The sequence below is a fragment of the Tenebrio molitor genome, chromosome 3, assembly GCF_963966145.1.
Source record: "Tenebrio molitor chromosome 3, icTenMoli1.1, whole genome shotgun sequence".
Taxonomy (NCBI): domain Eukaryota; kingdom Metazoa; phylum Arthropoda; class Insecta; order Coleoptera; family Tenebrionidae; genus Tenebrio; species Tenebrio molitor.
In genome coordinates this window covers 20,239,051-20,258,400 of record NC_091048.1, presented here as the reverse complement: position 1 = coordinate 20,258,400, position 19,350 = coordinate 20,239,051, and the positions used below count along the sequence as shown (strand labels likewise).

Here is a 19,350-nt window from a genome sequence, read left to right as displayed (position 1 = left end):
ATTTTGATTATCGCTGTCACGATGACAAGAATGACAAAAATCGAAAATGGGGTTAGTTGAACATAATGCCAGCTTCACATTTTGATGTCAAGTCAATGACAGGCCGGCCGAAATTTATTGTCCGCCATAGTAACCATTATATATTTATAAGAAATTGGCGAAAGTCATTTCGAAGGATCATCAATTTTTAAATGTAATTTGGTAGTGCGTATATAGACCACCAACATTACATTTGCCCTTACAAAGATGGCGGATTTTGGCCACAGAAATGTTACCCCTTCCACTACCAATGCAACGTCTAGAGGATATAGTAGACGTCTTGACGTCTATGGTGGTAGCCCTGCGCCAGACCAGCCATTTTAGTTTAAGTACGTTACCTCTGGTTTAAGTTAAGTGAGAAATCTTTAAGTTGTTGAACGGTTGACATTGCATATTATTCACACCGCCCTCGTAGCTATTTTGTTAACAATTTTAGTTTAGTGAGTAAACAAGTTAATACATCGTCACCGCCTTTTTAATCATTTTACCCGGTAATCGTCAGAGAATTCGTCCCAAAGGAGAAAACCCACGAAAAATAATTGTAACGCGTGAAGAGCAGTGGCGGCTGGTGCAGGGAGGGCGCACGGGCATTGCCCCCCCAATTCAAAATGGGAAAAACGGGAGAAACAAATATTATTCATTTTTTGAAAGAAATGTATTATTGTTTTGTTTGGATATTGTATACCGATGTTTCTATGTAGATATTTGCATTCACCTCAAAGTTTAATTGAACGAATTTGAGCCGATGCGCTCACCTTATAACGGGTGACTATTAAAATTTTCACTTGGAGTTGGCTTTGAACGAGTTTTTATTTTTTCTGTTACTTTAGACACACGCAAAAACGAACGACAAATGTCAGTCAGTACAATTGAAACATAACCAAATTAAGAGAAAAAACATTTATTGCAATGTCAAACTTGTCAGTGTCTAAGGTGCAACGGAAAACAAAGAATGATCCATAGCCAACCCTAAGTGAAAATTTTAATAGTCACCCGTTACATTTAATTCTTATGGACGGGCAAGCTCAGTGGAAACCCTGTCTGCCTTGCCATTTCTATACGCTTGAAACACAACCACTAACGTGATATTTAATATGTGTCAACAATGCACATTCGGGCCAGAAGCTGGTCGGCCCGAGCCAATTAGAAAAAATTTAATGAACGAGAACAATTTCGAACTTCCACGACACTTGTCGAATCACCCTCAACCGTCGATTCATATGATTTTGTTCGTTAACCGTTAGTTTTTATTGCAAATGCAAATACAGTTGCAATAATTTCCTGCTTCATGTAAATGTGGATGTTTGCATTTTAATTTAGAGTGCAGGTGTGCTGACATAAAGTGACAATCAAATAGACACTTGTAGTAAGTGATTTAGTTATTAGTGTAAAGCGTAGGTTAGGTAAGTAACAACAATGAATTCGGTTGCGTCGATTAAAAATCTTAAATCCGCCGGGGTTGGACTGCGTTTTGAAGATCTACACGATCTTCAAAACATTAAACCGTTGGGGCCACCTCGTCCGAAATTGCAAATTCAAAAACAGTATTCGGTTAAAGGTAAAACCGTTTCTCGAAATTTTAATCCTAATATGTACAAAAATGCAGATTGGTTGTGTGGTTGTGATACGAGTAATTCCCTATTTTGTTTCGTGTGTTTATTAATGGGGTCCAGTGATTTAGACCCAGCATGGGTACAGACCGGCGTAACAGATTTAAAACACTTAACTGAAAAAATAAAACAACACTCTGTCAGTCATAAACATCTCTGTTGTTCGATTGAATTTGCTACATTGGGTCACGTTGATATTCGAAATCAACTCAGTGCAGCTTATCGTCTTCAGATACAAAAACAGAATGAACAAGTTAAACAAAATAGATATATTTTAGGAAAATTAATAGATTGTATAAAATTCTGTGGGGCTTTTGAATTAGCATTGCGGGGGCATGATGAAAAAACAGACAGTAATAATCCAGGAATTTTTAAAGGTTTGATAAATTTAATGTCTGAAATAGATGTAGTTTTAAAATCTCATATTGACAAATCTAAAAATACTGTTTTCTCAGGCTTATCAAAAACGATTCAGAATGAACTTTTAGAGCCAATATTGGCAGTAACGCAGACTTTAATTAAGAAAGAAATTGATGAAAGTGATTATATCGCAATACAGGCTGACGAAACAACAGATAGTGCAAATATTTCTCAATTAGTATTTATAGTGCGCTATGTCAAGAATGCACGAATTTACGAACGTTTTATGGGTTTTATAAAACCTCCAGGGCACAGTGCAGAAGATGTATCTCGCGTAATTTTGAAAGAATTAGAAAATATCAATATTGACAAAACACCTGACAAATTGATAGCGCAAAGTTATGATGGAGCTGCGGTAATGAGTGGTCAGAATAATGGGGTACAAGCCAAAATCAGATCCGTTTACAAAAGAGCCATATTTACTCACTGTTATGCTCATCAATTGAACTTAATTTTAGAAAGAGCTGCACATCAAAATAAGCAGGTCAAAGTGTTTTTTGCAGACATTGATGAATTTTCAAGTTTTTTTTTCTCGCTCATCTAAACGTACCCAAATTCTTGATTCCATTGTAGGAAAAAGACTGCCGCGGGGGTCAAATGTTCGTTGGAATTTTAGTTCTAGAGTGGTTACTACCGTCTTTAAATATAAAGAAGAGTTAACAGAGTGTTTGAATTACATAATCGAAAACGAGGAAGACAAAAAAACTGTACGCCAATCGACTGGTTTGATAAATTATCTTAAAGATGCTGATTTTAATTTTTGGCTTCATTTTTTTAACAAAATTTTACCCCACAGTGATATTCTTTACAGTCAGTTACAACAGCGACAGTTAGATAGCATGAAAGTGCAAAAATATATTTCAGATTGTTAGCTTTAAGAAACGTAGGTTAGGCAACTGTGTTAGCTAGTAGGAGTAGTGCGGGTGGTATGTGTTTGCGGCACAGGGCGACCCACCCCTACCCTTGTAGGAGGGAGAACCGCAGCTGGACGGTGCAAGACCGGATCGCGGCCTCTTCCTCAAGCAGCGCTCAACGAGACCAGTTCGATTTCTGTTATCTTTATCTACCCTTATTGTGAAATACACATATTCAATTACTTCAGTATTTGTTTGCTGACGACCCCCTTTGAGCTTCTCCAGAACCACCTGACACGAGTCCAGAGAGAAAGACGAGACCCAACACCTCAGAAGTGGGATTTGGACGCCGAGAGACCACCCCGAGACCACGAGATCCACAAGAGCGCTGGGACAACGAGGAAGCAGCAAAAGAGACACCAGCACGTGAGTTTGAGCGTCAGAGACCCCCGAGACCACGAGATCCCCGAGACAACAGAAAGGACACCCGAGCACGTGGAGATGCCCCAAGTACCGCTCCAGAAGTTCGAGGAGTTCGCAGCCGCCATGAACCGGGACGAGCGGAGCGAAGGCGATGAAGGTGAGAACCCCCGGAGGACACTGAGCAGCGAAAGAGGGATCGACGGTAACGACCGAGCCATGTGGGAGCGGGTATTCCGACTACAGGACGAGCAAAACAGAAGACTCGTGGAGGCGTTAGGGAGGAGCCCCCGGAGTCAGAGCCCACGAGAGTCCGAGACCACCAGAAGTTACCACGTGGTCCCGGACTTCTCCAAGTCCATCAGAGTTTTCTCTGGCGAAAACCTAAGCGACAGCCAAACGTGGCTGAAGGGACTGAGTGCGACCGCCGCGTTGCACCACTGGCCGGACGAGTACAAACTGGAAGCGGCACGAACCAGCCTGAGGGGACCGGCTAGAGAATGGTACGAGGGCAGGATAGACACAATCCGAACGTGGGCAGACTTCGAGGATGCTTTTCGAAGGACATTCGTGCATGAAACCACGCACACTCAGCGGTGGAAGGCGATGACTGCACGAATGCAGGGCGCAAAGGAGTCGGTCCACGCATATTTCCTGGAAAAAGCCAAGCTATGCCGGCAGTTAAATCTGCCTTTCCACGAGCAGAAGGAACAGATTGTGGTCGGGATACACTCCCGAGAGCTGGCGGCAATGCTAATGTCGAAGGGGCACTATGACGAGGACGACCTCTTTAGGGACGTCGTGGCGTTCGAGAGGATGATGGCCGAGAGGAGAGACCGTCACAAGGGCGAGCGTGCGATTGTCCAGCAAACGAGGTCCCCACAAGAAACCCGATCCACCAAGGCCAACGACAAACCGGGTACCGATTCAGGCGACCAAAATAAGCGTTTACCATCGAGAGACCAACAAGGTCGGCCCCTGTGCTATGCGTGCAAAGAATATGGACACGTGGCGAGACACTGCGGAGCCCCGCAGCAGAGAGAGCATACCGCAACACAAAAAAGACCCCGAGAAGACCAAGCGGGAGCGACAGTGAACGTGATAGCTGCAGAGACGACAGGCAAGAGATATTGCAAAGACGTCGTACTCGACGGCAGGTACGTGGTGCAAGGATTCGTCGACACGGGCAGCGCCATCTGCAGCATCCAGAATAGCGCGGTCAAGAAGTTCCGGATGAAAGAGGTGCCTGAAGCACAAGCACTCAACGCGTTCGGAGACACGACTAAGCCGGTGATGCACGCCAAGGGCAAAGTTCTGGCATCGATAGCCATAGACGGTGTAAAAGTGGGACCCCTAGAATTGATCACAGTCCCGGATGAAGCACAAGACACCGAACTGATCATCGCACGTCCCTTTTGCGATGATGATCGAGTAGCGTACATTAAGAAAGGAGGTGACCTGATGTTTGGGTACGCCAGAGAAGCCCCATTCAGTGACTGGGATGTTGAAGCGATCGTAGGCAGCAGTGGAGCACGCATGATGGAGTCTGTGACAGTGCCTCCGCTGTCAGTGGTGGAAACTATAACAACATCCAGCTACGGTCAGAATAAAGTGATGCGAATCTACAATGCTTGCAACCAACCGGTCACCTGTGAACCAGACCAGCCCGTGGAAGCAACTACGACGAAGGAGGAGCTTTGTCTACCAGTAGACAAGATCCCAGAGATGTCCATTCAGTGTGGGTCGGAAATACCCCCAGAGCAGCGAACAAGGATATACCAACTAGTGGACACCTTTAGAGACTGTTTCGCGTTACGTCTCGAAGAGCTGGGATGTACCGACATGGTGCAGATGGACATAACAGACAATGATGTACCAGTGAGATCGTTACCATACAAGTGTTCGGCGAAGGATAGACAGACAATCGCAGAGATCGTGGCGGACCTAAAAAGGTGCGGTATAGTGTCGGAAACGAACAGTCCTTACGCGTCGCCAGTGCTTCTTGTGAGGAAAAAGAACGGTGATCCGAGGTTAGTGGTGGACTACCGCAACCCAAACCAACAAACGGTCCACATAAATTATCCAATGCCGGAAGTGGATAAACAATTCAAACATTTGTGCGGTGCCAAGATGTTCGCGACCCTCAATTTGGCGAACGGTTACATGCAGGTGCCCCTAACCTCAAAGGCGAAGGCGAAGACAGCGTTCATCACACCAGACACGACAGGGGAATTTAACCGGATGGTGTTTGGGTTGGCAGGAGCGCCCTTCGAATTTGTGCGTCATATGAACGTTGTTTTAGGGCCATTGCGAATCCAAGCGCAGATCGAGCTCAGAGCTCCACAATGTCTCAACTCGCAGTGACAGTTGAAGAACGAGGAAATCGCGTGCACCAGGTGCGACACCACTCTGAAAACGGCAGTCAAGGCGTACGAGAGGACGAGCCAGCCTAGTGCGCGCGATGCCAGAACCGCCATCCGAGAAGAAGAAATCGAAGAAGCTCAGGGCAGCAACAAACTGTTGCAGGACAGAACCCTCAAGAGCCAGCTGACCACTGAAGAGTTAACAGCGGCCAACGAGAAGCCGGAGCGAAGTGAGAAAAATGCCGCAGCGAAGATCGAACGCACCAAAATCGACCCAGAGACGCAGATGCAGAAGGTGACCGAACTCAAGAAGGAGAACGGCGACAAGAAGTTGATCGAAGAGGAGCAAGTCGCCGAAAGACAGGTCAGAGCGAGAGAAACACAGGTCCCGTCGCTGAGCCGCGAGCTGAACGAGTCCAACATCAAAGTCGAGGAGTTGGAGAGGACCAGGAGACGACTCCAGGCTGAACGCGACGAGCTCCTGGAGAAGGTGAACAACAGCATCAGCAAAGAGGGGTTGCTGACCGACACGAAGCGCCGCCTCGAAGCCAGAGCCACCGTGAAATTGGAGAAACACCAGAAACTGAAAGCCGAGTGCAAGCGTCGCCAGAAGCACCGGGAGTTCCTGACGAGCACGCTGCAACATGGCAGTATCAACCATGCCGTATGCCGAATCAGAAGTCAGCGCCAGTTCCCGAGCATGCGTCACCATGACCGGCGACACATCGCTGGGTGCCTCCTTCGCGTGCACACGAAGCCACCTAGAGGAAAACAAGCCGGAGAGCGGCACCCCATTTCACAAACGTCAAGACCCACTCAGCGACCACATATTGTCAACCGAGTCCCGGTTCAGAAGAAGAAGAAGAAAAGAGTGACAGCGCTAGTGCGGGAGTGCAAAATAAAGCAGAGTACCCGAGTGCGAGTGATGCGGTACCCACACAAGCACCACAAGGCCACTGCAAGTCCTCAGCGTGTCCGGAGACCTCCGGCCAAGTTAGCTGACTGTGTGACCGACTAGATTAAGAAATTAGTTTAGTGAGTTAATGTTAGGGACATAGATGTAGAAATGTAATGTTAGGAAACTAGGTTTAAGGAGAAAATGTGAATTTGTCGATGCGGGACGCATCTTGTCATCAGGATGGTCGAGTGTTAGCTTTAAGAAACGTAGGTTAGGCAACTGTGTTAACTAGTTGGAGTAGTGCGGGTGGTATGTGTTTGCGGCACAGGGCGAACCACCCCTACCCTTGTAGAAGGGAGAACGGCAGCTGGACGGTGCAAGACCGGACCGCGGCCTCTTCCTCAAGCAGCGCTCAACGAGACCAGTTCGATTTCTGTTATCTTTATCTACCTTTATTGTGAAATACACATATTCAATTATTTCAGTATTTGTTTGCGGACGACCCCCTTTGAGCTTCTCCAGAACCACCTGACACGAGTCCAGAGAGGAAAACGAGACCCAACACTTGGAATCTGCCGTCCTTTGTTCGAGTCACGTTTTCTTCAAAATTCTTTTCATGTAATTTCTCAATTTTAGTGCGTGGTTTATTGCTGTCATTGTACCCTTCTAACAACCAAAATTTCTCTACTTGCTTTTCAAGTGCCGCCGACGCGTTTGCATTCATATTAAAGTCCTCCTCAAGAAATAGTCAATTTTGGCTTAAATTGTAAATCATTTTACAATAGGACAGCCAACCATCTTATAACTACCATAAATTATTCCATTATTCCCTCTAATTTTATTGCCCCTTTGTTGTGCAGTGCCGACTCAAGGAAGGACAAACATCAGGTAAATATTGCTTTTTGCTGTGTTCTCGCACTCACTTTCTTATTATTATTTTTAAATAATAATTTCGAAATTACTTGATATATGATATTCCTAATTGCATCCAATTCAGCTGCAGAATAATTGCTATCTTTTGATTCCCTTTTTTTTCCTTTCCAAATTTTCCGGGGTTTCGGTTCCAAATTTTTAAAACGGTGGTTTCGTTGACTCCCGTTAATCGGGCTGTTTCTTTACCGACAGTTTTACATTTATGTAGACATTTCTTATAATTTCTTTAGCATCGTTAGAGTAATGCTTCCTACGTTTCTTTTTCAGTCCTGCTGTAAAAATTACAGGTATCGCTGTTATAATTTGGCATTAAAATATACACCCTTATCTATATTTTTTTACCTTCATTTTCCTCGTTATTATCAAAAATTGTTTCAACGTCGACCATTTCCTCCTCCTCGCAGTTCTCTTCAAAAGAACGCCACATATTTAAACACAGGTTATAAGTTGAAAAATACACTTTTTTTATTGTGGCGAATTCAAAATATTTCTATTCGCAGTGTAAGAAAATCAATCGACAACTGAAGACAAAATTTCTTGAACAAATTCTTTAGGTAGACTTTCTCTAAGTAGGGGTGCTAAATATACCTGATGCTTGCCCTTCCTTGAGTCGGCACTGCACGACAAAGGGGCAATAAAATTAGAAATTATTTATGGTTGTTATAAGACGCTTTGCTGTCCTATTGTAAAATGATTTACAATTTAAGTCAGAATTGACTATTTCTTGACGAGGACTTTACACAGGATGTTTTTATGACGGTCGCTGTTGGAAATTGTACTTGGACCTCCAATAATCCACCCGAATACCGTTTTCTGAAAGATCGGACCGGTATAGTATTTTTATCTTCCTAAGGAATTTTGACTTAAGTCATAAATAAACCGAACAAAGACCCTACTTAAAGAAATTTATTGTGATATTGTACCTGTCAATCACTAGCCGGCCTCGGAGAAAAAAATTACCTGGGGTAGTACTCAAAATATTTGTCGGAGACCCTCTAGTGATTGACAGGCACAATATGACAATAAATTTCTTTAAGTAGGGTCTTTGTTCGGTTTATTTAGGGTTTAAGTCAGAATTCCTTAGGAAGTTACAAGCACTATACTTTCTGCTTTGATTTGACCGACGCATAGTGTTTTCAAGAATATTTCGGCGCCTATCAAGAGGTCGATGGGTCTCGAAACATTGAATTCCTCATCTGCTAAGCGAATATTCTTGGGAATGCCAACATCTTTCTTTGAAAATGAATTTGACGGAATGTTTTGTGTGATTGTTTTGGAGACAAGACAATGCAATTTTTCTTTGTAAGACGTGGCCAATGAATGTATTTCCACGTCTACCGAGTTTTTGATTGTTGAAATTGACTTTTCAAAACCCGTAACGGATAAGTTGATTGATTGCATCGCAAGACCTAGCCGTTTACAGGTAGATTGTAAAATGAAATTTGACTGCGAACCGGCGTCTAGAAAAGCACGACACTGTGACTCGCGATCCGCGATATGTAATCTTAGAAAGCCCGGACAATTGTAGAGTGAATATGACTTTTCGCAGAAATAACAAGAAAAATTGACCTTGTTGTCTTGCACGGCAAAACTTTTTGTTGAATTTTTGTTTCCTGCCTTTTGATCATTATCCCTTGTCGTTGGGACCGTTTTCGAAAGATTCTTGTTAATTTCGAGGGCTTCTAATAAATTACACCGTTGCGTCAAGTGAGTTATTAACTGCGCTTTCGATGGAGGCTGTGTTGTTTTGAGGGATTCTTTCCATTTGTGGCGTTATAAGGAATCTAACCGCGATGTGATTATGTGAATCAACAGCGGATCCCATGAAGTGGTGTTGATGTCTAACGAATTTAAAGCATCAAGATTCGTGTTTACCGTGTTTACCAAAAGTCTCAGAGAACGCGCTGAATCTTTTGAAACTTGCGAAAGATTGAAGAGATTGTTGACGTGGTGCTGAACGATCAGCCGTTTGTTCTCGAATTGATTCCTTAGTGAAGATAAGGCGGTCTCGTAGTTTTCTGCCGAAATCGGTAGTGCTTGTATAACTTCGAGAGCCTCCCCGCGTAAACAGTTGCGTAATTGATGGAGTTTTTCCAAATTTCGGTTCTGGTAACGCGGGTCATCATGCACTAAAGCGCGTAACGTGTTAAAAAATGGTAACCATTCCGTATAATGTCCTGAGAACGGTTTTATATCGATCGGTGCCAATTGAAGTAGGCTACTAATTGGACCTCGATTGGTCACATCACCCGTTGTATGTGATCTGCTTGTTGCCGCGATAGAACTGTTTGACTTGTTAACCGCGTCTTCGAGAGCCGCATAAAGATCGTAATACGAATCTTCGAAGTTTTGCCTGTTGTTCTCGTGCTCTAACTCATTGACTTGATCGTCGACTGCCTCTATCTCTGTTTGCACGTTGTCAAACTGTACTTTAATATTGGCGAAATCGCGAAGCCGAACTTGTATAGCGGAACTACTAGCACCGCCATTCTTCTCAAACCAATTTCTTACCCGACCTAATGAACTTACGATTCGTTCTCGCTTCGACAGTAACATGATTAACTGCGAATTTATTGAATTGTCCTGACCCTCAACATCGTCAAGATGAGGGTTCTCGTGCGTTTGCGAACGCGTGAGTACCATGATTATTGATGATTTTTGAAATTGATTCAAAAAACGTGTAACTGACGAGCTACCTAACAGTAGAATTGACCTAACATGAAATGCAGACTCGTAGCCCAAATTGAGGATTTCCTCGAATGCGTATGGGAAAGTGAAAAATGAGGAAAATTGGAGCTCACTTGCCTTAATGTGTTGCGATGTTCTCGACTTCTGGTTCCTGAAGACGCTGAATTCCCTGGTGGTTGAATGCGTGGGGTCGCTGCTGTGTGCTTTTGCCCGTGAGTTCTGGACACGACCACTTTTCTTGATTGATTCACTTGTTGGATTGACGATACGCTACCGAATCCGGTTCGAAGGACCAATGTTTTGTCACCGATGAGGATTTTCACCGGCGAATGTACTTTATTTGAGTCGGGAAATTGAAACTCGCTTTGCGCTGGTATTTGTTTATTTTCTGAACTACCGTCTGATCTGACTGAGTGCTGGGCTCGTAGTTAATCTCTCAACCTACCCTGTGGACCCAGGTAAAGTACGCACAGGTACCTCCCCCTGCTCCGGGTAGGGTGAGTGAACGCTTTCACTTTTTCCCTAATTGTAACGGTAAAACATAATTGTTTAATCCTAAGAGTAAACAAGGGCCGTAGGGTATTTAAATGGTAAACTATTGAAAATAACCAATCATGTGAAGCTTTTTTCAACCTGTTTTAAGGTATATTAAGTAATTCGACTAGATGCTAGGAAACAACTTACATTTACATTTTTCAAAATTATTACAGTGTGGAATAAAATGATTTACATCTAGCTACCTTTGGAATTTTTGCACATGTAAATTTTCCTGTACCGCTCTACTTTTTTTTCGAAATGCCGAACTATTAGTTCTGTCAATAAATGTCACCAATCGAATTGACAATTGTTACAATTTACTAAATTGAATTAACAAACGTTGGTGGCCACTTTCAGCACTAGCTGTGACTTGCTTTTGTTAGCTTCTTTTTAATTTCAATCTCAACTTTGCATTCATATCATCCCTTCGCAATAAATCACATTTGGAATTTGGATATATATTTTGAGGTTAGGCTTTCTTTTTTTTTTGTAGAGCGGCAGTTCGTATTTTTACAAGGGTAATGCAAAGGTAACTAGATGTAAATCATTTTATTCCACACTGTATAAATTTAGCTGGTCCACTGTACTTGACAGAAATGAAGTGTCAATGTGACATTATTTTTATAATAGCTGCGTTGAGGCACGTCACCCTAAGATGAAAGCGTAAATGTTGAGCTGACAAACGTTAATACACTCCTTGAAACTAGGGAAAAATATTGAGGTTCATGTTTGATTGGAATAATACCTTAACAAAAGCTGGTTTTTAAGCAGAGTAAAACAGAAAAACAATATTGTTTTGATTTTTTAGAATAAAAAAAAAAGTTTAATAAGCAATCAAAAACTATAACAGTTGACAATTCGTAGATACTCTTATAATAATTGCTCAAAATGACCTCCACCAATCTATATATTAATACGTGAAGGAAAACCTTTGTACCCCTTTTTAAGCAAATTGCGCGCACGGAGGAGTGTGAGATTTGGCATAGTTAAAGTTTATGTGGAGAAGGAGTGCAGAAAGATAAAATTTATGTATAATATACAGGGCGTCTCCAAAAAAAGAGACAAATCCATAGCTCCTTTATTTATCGGAGGATTTTAATTATCTATACACCAAATTAAATGGTTGTGAATAAGCTACAAAATGGCGTACTAAATTCATGTAAAACCCAAAGTTCTTCAACGTTAAACTGTAAAAATATTTTTTTCAAATACGAACACATACTTTTTTTTTTGTAATTCTGATAGAGATTTTTATTCTGAAAACAACAATGTATGACATGTGTAACCTCATATAAGAAAAAAATAAAAAAAAAAAAACACTACATTAACATTTTGAAACAAATGACGAGCATGAGAAGCTATCAAAATTCATTGCGTTACAATGTAATAAATTATCCAAATTAAGTTATTTGGAAAAACAAATGACAAATATGTAATAACATTTGGGATTGCACGTACAGAGCGCAGTTTAAGCATCGACGATATAGTAGTATTAAAAAAAAAGTGTTAAAAAAATTATGTGTTCGCATTTCAAAAAAAAAAAATTTTTTTTTACAGTTTAGCCCTGAAGCCCTTGGACCTAAATGTGAATTTATTAGGGCTTTTTGTGACCTACTTAGAGCCATTTAATTTGGTGTATAAATAATTAAAATCCTCCGATAAATAAAGGAGTTATAGGCTCATCTTCTTTTTCGGGGACACCTGTGTGTTACAAATATCAAAACATTCATTGTTTACATTCATACACTGTAAAAAATTTGCGGAATAAATGCGGAGTGAATTTGGAGCGAATGCAGAGTGGATGATTTGTAATTGTAAGAGAGAGTTTATTTAGATTGTTCATAAAAAAACTCTTCCGAGTGAAATACAAAATTCTTTGACTCTATTAGTGGTTTGCCACCACATAAGTTAGTATTGAAAGTTAACTGTACGTTTTACTGATCGGAAACTTAAATACAAAGGAAGCATTAGTCTTTGATTGCGAAGTTTTAACTGGAACCGAATACAAAAAGAGAATTTAATTCCACGTATAAATTTAACATATTTAGGTACTATTTTACCATTTAATTTTCAAAGAAGTCAGTTTCCAATTATAGCTGCATTTGCGATGACAATAAATAAGTCTCAAAAACAAACATTAGAAAAAATTGCAATTTTATTGAGGCAGCCAGTTTTCAATTGTAGGTACGTCGCAGCAAGTAGAGTTCGATCATTCAATGGTTAGAGATTTTATATTTCCGAATATAACGGCCAAGGGCATTTAGCAAACGATGAAATTTTATTTTAAGTTCAATGGACATTTAATTTTTTTTTCTGCCCGGTTTTTTTGTTTAAAAAAAAAATAGGTATAAAAAATACGAAACACGTGTTCTTTATTTCATTTTTCATTTTTTGTATTAATTTTTTATTTCAGTTTTATATAATTTGAAAAAGATGGGCAAATTAACTATGTAGCCTTGGCGAAACCTGGCAATAAAAAACCTAAGGAATTGTCAAAAAACGCGTTATTGTTTTTAAATATGGCATAGCTAAACTATACCTCATTTTCCCTATCGTTCGTATTTTTCACATAACTCGAAAATTAGTGCATAATGACGTATTTGTAAACGCTCGCAGCTGACGTAATAGAACAAAATTCACAAAAATTATATGCGATAATTATTATAGAGGTATACTCTGAAAAAAAAATCTCAGTAACGTTCAAACTTAAAAATTTAATGAAAACGGTCGAATTTCAAACCTTTGTACCCCTTTTTAAGCAAATTGCGCGCACGGAGGGTTGTGAAATTTGGCATAGTTAAAGTTTATGTGGAGAGGGAGTGCAGAAAGATAAAATTTATGTATAATATACAGGGCGTCCCCAAAAAAAGAGACAAATCCATAGCTCCCTTATTTATCGGCCGATTTTAATTATCTATACACCAAATTAAATGGTTGTGAATAAGCTATAAAATGGCCTACTAAATTCACGTAAAACGCAAAGTGCTTCAAGGTTAAACTGTCAAAATATTTTTTTTCAAATACGGACACATACTTTTTTTTTACTAATTCTGATAGAGATTTTTATTCTGAAAACAACAATGTATGACATGTGTAACCTCATATAAGAATTTTTTTTTTAAATAACACTACATTTTGAAACAAATGACGAGCACCAAGCGAGTAGCTATCAAAATTCATTGCGTTACAGTGTAATGATGTAATGTAATTAAGTTTGTTGGAAAAACAAATGACAAATATGTAATAACATTTGGGATTGCACGTACAGAGCGCAGTTTAAGCATCGACGATATGTAGTAGAATTTTTTAACTTTTTTTTGGTTTTTGGGTAAGTACACCGCCCGGTTTTTTTGAACGAAACACGTGTTCTTTATTTCATTTTTCATTTTTTGTATTAATTTTTTATTTCAATTTTATTTAATTTGAAAAAGATAGGCAAATTAACTGTGTAGCCTTGGCGAAACCTGGCCACTATAGCAATAAAAAAACCTAACAAAATCTCAAAAAACGCGTTATTGATTTTTAAATATGGCATAGACAAACTACAAGTATATCTCATTTTTCCTATCGTTCGTATTTTTCAAATATGTAACTCGAAAATTAGTGCATAATGACGTATTTGTAAACGCTCGCAGCTGACGTAATAGTACAAAATTCAAAAAAATTATATGCAATAATTATAGAGGTATACTCTTTGATAAAAAAAAAACCTCAGTAACATTCAAACTTAAAAATTTAATGAAAACGGTCGAATTTCGACCGCTGGGCGACCTCTAGTTTGAATAAAAAGGCGTGCTTGCTTGGGCGCCTTGAATCATTTGAGGTGTAATTGTTGCCAAAGCTTCATGTAATCTATCATCCAGTTGTTCTAAAGAGTTCACCGGTTCACGATAAACATAGTTTTGTCATGTAACCCCACAAAAAATAGTATAAAGGTGTGAGGTCAGGCGACCTAGTCGGCCAATTTATTGGCCCGCCACGTCCTATCCAAGAATCAGGATATCTTCTATCAAGGACTTGTTGAGCTTGAGTTGTATAATGCACTGAAGTACCATCGTGTTGAAACCAGGGATGTGCCAAGAATTGCAATGGCACATCATTTAGAAGATCAGGCAGTTTATCATTAAGAAAACTGGCATACACTTCACCATTTAATCTTGGAGGAAATTCAAACGGACCAACCTGAAACTCTACAGTCGATGCTTTATCTGATAATTGTTTGTTTATCAACACTTGACAATGAATCTCCTAAAATCCCAGCCCACAGATTGATGCTAAACCGATGTTGAAATGCATTAACATGAATTGCATGTGGATTTTCTTCTGCCCATACATGATAATTATGAATGTTATATGTTCCGTTTCTTGAGAAAAAACATTCATCCGTAAATAAAATACTTTTTACAAAGTTGGAATTTGCTTCATGTTGTTGCAGTAACCATTCACAGAACTGCACTCTGAAAGGAAGATCTTCAGGCAAGAGATTCTGTACACGCGTATAATGATAAGCGTGTTGTCGATTATCCTTTAGAATCCGCTGTGTTGTGCTTTTTGAAATGTCAGACATACTAGCGACGCTTCTAATACTTAACGTTCCGTCTTCCTCAAAAGTCTGAAGAACAGCCTCTTCATTTTATGGAGTGCGAGCCTCTCGTGTAACACCACCAACTCCTTTAGTTTGAGGTACTAAATTCCCCGTATTCGTAGCGCGATTCACCAAACGCAAAAATACATTTACAGGAAGACGTGCAGCATAAGCTTTTACGGCTGCGTAAGCACTTTCACCACATGCTCCATAAACTATGAGCATATCATAGTACTCTGCAGCGGTAAACATTTTCAAAACTGTTCACTTTTTGATTTAAAAAAAAATATTACTGTCAAAATGACGTTAAGAAATGTCACAATGTATTTATTATTCGATTACAGCGGACCAAATAATTCAAAGAATTTTATCCTATTATGAAAATCCATGGAAATGAAACAAAGTAATGAACTTACGTAATAACGCAATTAACAAAGGAATCTGGAAAAGTGCCCCGAATGCTTGCAGCGTTTCCACGTTGAATGGCAAGGGAAATCCTCTCGAAAAGGAATTTCTTTGATTTTGAATCGCCTGATTCCGCGATAAGTCGGTTTCCTACGACATTAATGAAATCGATGGCTTCTTTGCACCAAGGGCCTAAGGTTTCAAATGCTAAACCTTTAAACACGTAGTTTGACGAAATGATTGAACTATATTTGCTATGTTTGCGTTTGCAAGCCATTTCAGCGGCAAAACCTGAGACTTCAGATGATTTCAATACGTAACTGTCTGCAAGTGTATCTACAACAGTAACGTCCCAAACCAAAGGTTGACCTTTAATCCACGGTACTAAAGTCATCCCATCTGGGCGTTTTCCGTTATCCCGAGACAGTCCGTTTGGTTCTAAAGTTGAATTCACATGAATTGAAGTTAAAGACCGATTGATAATGGAATTAATTTCAGTGTGTCTTGAAAATCTACCACTGCTTTTGAAACAACTTAGACCGTGGGTGCCAATTTCGTCAACTTTCGCATTGCATTTGCAAATATGAGGTGTACAAAGATTCCAACCCAATCTTAAACCAATACAAACTTGGAAGGAAGTGTTATCTAAAAGAGTACCAATATTAGGAGAAGGTATTGCATGTAACCAAGATCCTGATTCTCTGCATTGCAAAGCTTTAAAACGAGCCAAGTCTCTAGGTGAATTAAAGATTAAGTCATTGGCAATTATTCCTTTGATATTAATATTATCCCAATTGTAGTGACCCAGTTTAAAATTTAAATTTAAATTTCCGGTACCGCCACAACAGCGCGCCAAATGTGAAGGTATTAGCGGCTAGACTAGGCACTACGAGCGGAAATATAGCGGGGGGTGAAACGGGCCCGCGCGGATGGTTGAAGGGGGTAGGTCACTTTTGTTTAGTTTTTCGAAACGAACACACCTTGCGAAGAGCGATCCAAGTTACTCAAATTTGTAAGTTAAATCCGAACCAATTACTCTACCGTCCCGAGTAAATATTTTGTGTCCCCGTGAGGAATTTAACGTTGTTAATTCACCTGGGTAATTTATCCCACTTTCGTTGCTTTTTTTTGTGTTTTGTTTTTGAGGCCAGGACCACGTGGTAAGGGTATGTTGTAGATTTCATTTTGTTGCATGCTGTTTCTTTAAGAAGCGCCCATTTGTTAATTTTAAGTGTTATCTTTCTCCCGGGAGGTTCTTTTTAGCGATCTGGTAATTTCGAAAATACGGAGCCGTCGTCCGAACCGCGTGCGTCCATTTTGTTTTTGTTCTTCACTAACATTTTCTAACGGCACTGGACCCGCCATTTTCTTTTGTTTAACATTACCAGCGATTATTGTATTCGCGATTTATGTTGTTTACTGCCATTTGTGCCATTTAAAGTGGTTCTATTTTATCGTTATTTAACTTCACGTTTTGTTCTCTTTTATTTCCTCATTGTTTAATGTTGCGGTTTGTTTTTGCTTATGTTATCCTTGTTTAATGTTGCGTTTTGTTTTGTGTATTTGATCATTGTTTAATGTTGCGCTTTGTTGTGTTGAATTTTCGCATCGTTTAATGTTACGCGTTGTTCGATAGAATTAAACCCGGGTTATTCCTTCGTGCTGTTGCTAGATTTCGGAAAAGTTAAAGTAAAATGTTGTAAGTGCGCCCCTGTGGGAGCTAGGTGACAATCAGGAAGTCGTGGGGTTTGTTTAGTAAATTTCTGTGGAAGCTACGGTTATTTAAAGCCGTTAGCGGAGACGGACCTAGGTCTTCGCATCTGCGGCGGCGGGATGTTTTCGTGAAGCTTCCGTCGAGGTTATAGAGATTTCGGGGTTTTGTCCGGAAACGGTTGGTTGGGGACGGTGGAGCTAAATATTCGCTGATGCTGTTTAGTGATGCTAATCGTACAACCCCGAGACGCTCTGTCACTCTTACTTGGTCGGCGAAATAGTCTGACGTTCATTAATACCACGAATATCTATAAACGTCGCTTGCTCTCAAGATGATTCAGATTATTCTTCTGAGTCCCCTCGCGGCCGAAAGTTTGTTACCTCCAGCTCTAAGTTCCCGTTGGCGTACCTTGACCGCGTAGTTCCAAATTAAACATTGTTTGTCATTAATCGAATTGTAAAATATGAGTAATACCTGGGATACGGTTTTTGAAGAGGGTTTTTCATCCGTCCCTGCCTTATAATTTGTTTTTGCGCGATTGTACTCTATTTGGTTGTTTACCACGTCTGTTTCCAAGATGGTAAGCTCTGTTTACTCGTTGCTAACGATAAACTCGATGGTAAGTAATTTTTGGTGTTCTAGAACGGTAAGTAAAGTTTATTCAAAATTAATCGATTATTATAATAATTTTTATGTAGACAGAAGTTGAAGACAAGATGTGGGGGCACTTTCTGGAAACTCATAAAGCTCTTGTAGTCGGCTTTCCTTGGCGCTGCAATGAAATAGCATTAGCAAACTTGCCGCGACTTTGGCATTGTCAAAATTTTCATACCCCGCATTTTCCTTGTCTTCTTGATTAGGTACACATTGAGGTTGTTGGTTTCGAAAATAATTCTTCATTTATGTAGACAGAAGTTGAAGACAAGATGTTAGCACTTTCTGGAAACTCACACGGCTCTTGTAGGCGGCTTTCCTTGCTGCTGCAATGAAATAGCATTAGCAAACTTGCCGCGACATTGGCATTGTCAAAATTTTCATACCCCGCATTTTCCTTGTCTTCTTGATTACAAATTGAGATCGTTGGTTTCGAAAATTCTTCATTTGTGTAGACGGAAGTTGAAGACAAGATGTTAGCACTTTCTGGAAACTCACACGGCTCTTGTAGTCGGCCTACCTTGCCGCTGCAATGAAACAATTTTAGTAACAGACTTGCCGCGACATTAGAATTGTCAAAATGTTCATACGCCGGATTTTCCTTGTCTTCTTGATTTCATATTGAGTTCGCTGGTTTCGAAAATTCTTGATTTATGTAGACAGAAGTTGAAGACTTAGCACTTTCTGGAAACTCACACGGCTCTTGTGGTCGGCATTCCTTGCCGCTGCAATGAAATAGTATTAGCGAACTTGCCGCGACATTAGTATTATCAAAATTTTCATACCACAAATTTTCCTTGTCTTCTTAATTACACGTTGAGGTCGTTAGTTTCAAAAATTCTTTATTTGTGACGCACCCCACATTCAAAGTTTCTTCTACAATATCCACTTCGTTTTCGGAATCACTAATATCACTCATTTTACTGCTTGTTTTTCAACACAACTGGCGATATTTGCGCACAAAAACTGCAATGGCGGTAGTTGTTTGCAGATTGCCTTAGAAACGCGATACAAAAATCGACATTGTGGCAACACGATGTGAAGGGTGTCGTATCGCATTGCATTCTAGTTAGGAATGTTTTGTAATAAATATTCAATCGCGCAAAAAATCTCATAAGCATGACGAACGTTAATGACAATGTACGGATCTCAGACAATATTGGAGTCGTCGCAAGCTCCTCCTCCAAACAATTGTCTTCGATCCGTACATTGTCATTACCGTTCTTTATA

The 19,350-nt window shown here is 40.3% G+C and overlaps 1 long non-coding RNA gene across 4 annotated transcripts in view; it reads right to left on the bottom strand.

Moving 5' to 3' along the window:
• Window positions 1-19,350, bottom strand: part of LOC138126313 (uncharacterized) — an 84,870-nt gene extending 65,520 nt beyond the window's left edge. For 2 of the 4 annotated variants that reach the window (XR_011157743.1, XR_011157746.1), the window contains exons 1-4: window positions 18,906-19,350; window positions 18,507-18,845; window positions 18,299-18,446; window positions 18,028-18,238 (exon numbers count right to left, since the gene is read on the bottom strand). This is a non-coding gene — a long non-coding RNA (uncharacterized lncRNA). The remainder of the gene's footprint in view (window positions 1-18,027; window positions 18,239-18,298; window positions 18,447-18,506; window positions 18,846-18,905) is intronic. The other 2 variants (XR_011157745.1, XR_011157744.1) reach the window with 2 other exon arrangements.